The 2788-nt window shown below is 38.0% G+C and overlaps 1 pseudogene; it reads right to left on the reverse strand.

Annotated features, from left to right (window-relative positions):
- Nucleotides 1-1295: 1295 nt before the first annotated feature.
- Nucleotides 1296-1807, reverse strand: LOC114497683 (annotated as a pseudogene).
- Nucleotides 1808-2788: the final 981 nt, after the last annotated feature.

Below are 2788 nucleotides of genomic sequence, written 5' to 3' on the forward strand. Positions count from 1 at the left end.
CTTTATGATTTCTGAAAAGTTAGAAGGTAATTTAAACAAATAGCTTGATTTGAGATTTAATTTCAATTTAGCATGACCTTTGTTAGAGCTGTCTCTGAAATAGCCACATAAGTAGGGAAAAGCCTTTAGATGGGCACAGCACCAAATTCTCAAAGAGGCGGGAGGCATAGGAAACAAGCACACTGGTGGTTGGAAAGGAGCAGTGGAGTAGGAGGTAATGTGAAAAATGAAGAGAGGGGAGGACGGGGCTGAAAGTAAGCAAACCACGATCCTTGAATAGTCTTAACTTTTGCTTTTATCCCTAGGTGTCACCACACCCACTATTTTCTGGCTAATTTACTAGCTAGGGAGAGTAAAATGAATCAACAGAATCCTAGCAGCTGCCTCTTTGGGGTTTTTAAAGGGGATATTTAGTTCCTGTTTGATTTGGCACTAAAACAGTTACTGGATTGTGTGTTTTTTAAATGGGACTGAGAAAGAAAATATATTTGAAAATGTGGGGACTGTTATGTTCTTGAAAAGCCAACCCAGCAATATTCTTGAGAACACTACTAAGGTGAGAAGAGTGAAGAGAGTTAATTAACATCAATTGAATATTAAAATTTAAAAATGTAAACCATGGCTCTCCATCTAGATTAATAAAATAGCTGGTGTCCAATGTTTGAAATAATTATGGATTTCCAAAAATTTTGCTTGAAGTGTCAATTTTGAGGTTTAGATAAATTTTGGAGGGAAGAAACATACATTTGAGGATATGATATTTCATTTGTTTTTTATGTGCATCACCTGGCGAAAATACATGAGCACACTACAGGGTCCGGCACAAACAGTGTCCCTTTTTATTACAAAATCTCTTATTACAAAATCATAAGCATGTAATTCTGTAACAACAATATCATACTCATGCACATCATATGGCATTTTAGGTGAAATGTTCAAATTAACACTATAAAATATTACACTAATATTATTACTCTACCAACAATACTCAAGCAAGCGTTACTTCTGCCAGACCCTGTATTTAAAAGGAACAGAAGATAATTCCACTTTTTCTACCACTTTTTTTTCTCAATCAGTATAATTCTTTGTCTTCTAAAGTCTGAATTATCAGATTAATTTTTAGTCTGACCCAATATTTTTCAAAGACATAATTTTATCATCTAAGTCTTTAAGTATGGACAGAGTAGGCTTTGTCCTTCTCTAACATCTTATCTACAGGTATGTATGTATGTATGTATGTATGTATATATTTTGGTATATAATTTTTATATTTAGAATTAGCCAGCTGGACTCATTTAGATTACCCCAATTTTGTGGGCAACACCCAGAGCATCATAGTCTGGAGCCAGTCGAATATATGCTGCCTTCTCCCCATCAGGCCTGATCAGGGTTTGACCTTGGCCACACCAATGTCACAGAGTGTCTTCATAGCCTGTTTGATCTGGTGCTTGTTGGCCTTGACATCCACAATGAACACAAGTGTATTGTTGTCTTTTATCTTCTTCATGGCTGACTCAGTAGTCAAGGGGAACTTGATGATGTCATAGTGGTCAAGCTTGTTCCTCCTGGGGGTGCTCTTCTGAGCATATTTAGGCTGCCTTCGGAGCCACAGTGTCTTAGGCCTCCTGAAGGTGGGTGACATATGGATCTTCTTTTTTGTGTGTGTGTGTGTGTGGCTGTGGATGCCTTTTAGCACTGCTTTCTTTGCCTTCAAAGCCTTTGCCTTGGCTTTGGGAGTGGCAGGGGCTTCCTTCTTCACTTTGGGTGCCATCTTCGTGAAAAGGGTATCTACAGATCTTTAAAGGTAGCAGGTGCCTTCCCTGTCAGGCTAAAATTCTGACCATTAAAATATTTACTGTGAGTTTGTTAAGACCAATAATAGTGTCTGTATCTTGCCACTTTAAAAATGCATAGGCATTTCATGCCCAAGAATGACCTTGACATTGATGAAGCTATTTCCTATTAGAAAATAAGCCCTTTTTATGCATTATGTTTATTTCATCTTGGAAGAAATAGAGAAATTAGCTCTAAGAGAATGGTAGTGTAAACCTAATTGGATGAGAGTGGGTAGGGAGGACAATATGTAGTGGAACAAATAGAATAAGCCCAAGGGGAATCCCCAGTGAGAGCTCTGGGTTGAAGCATTTGGGGTGGTAAATCCATAATTTATGGCTTTCTGTGCTCCATATGAAATCTGAGGAGGAAAGCCTAATGATAGAGGTGGTTACAAAAATAGTTAATGAACAGTAACTGTGTGCTAAACTCTCTCTTGGGGATTACATACTTAAAGATGAATAATACGTGATCTTTGATCTCAAGAGGTTTACTGTCTATTGGATAGTCAGATGCTCTTAAAAAAAACACAAGGACACAAAATGTGAAAAATGTTATGCATAAAGTGTGGTGAGCACAGTTCTAAGAAATATTTGATGAGAACTCATCCATTGTATTTAGGGCAAACAAGGAGGTCTTCACAGAGAAAGTACTATTTTAGCGGAATCTCAAAGGGTGGGCAAAAGTTTACCCGGCAGAGATGAAAGGAGGAAATTCCTGATAGGGACATGGAAAGAAAAATCATAAGGTATTCAGGAAATAATGAGTTATTCTGTATGATGGAACATAGAGTTCATGGATGGGAGTTGTAGCAAAAGGATTAGTGGTAATAGGGCTTGGCACTTACACAGGACTGGGAATTGTACCTTTTCCCACTATACAGAGTGGAAACACCCAGCTTTTATGGGACACTGATATGAGTACACAGAAGGGACCTGACTCAGTAGAGGGGAAT

The sequence above is a fragment of the Phyllostomus discolor genome, chromosome 5 (genome assembly GCF_004126475.2).
Source record: "Phyllostomus discolor isolate MPI-MPIP mPhyDis1 chromosome 5, mPhyDis1.pri.v3, whole genome shotgun sequence".
NCBI lineage: Eukaryota > Metazoa > Chordata > Mammalia > Chiroptera > Phyllostomidae > Phyllostomus > Phyllostomus discolor.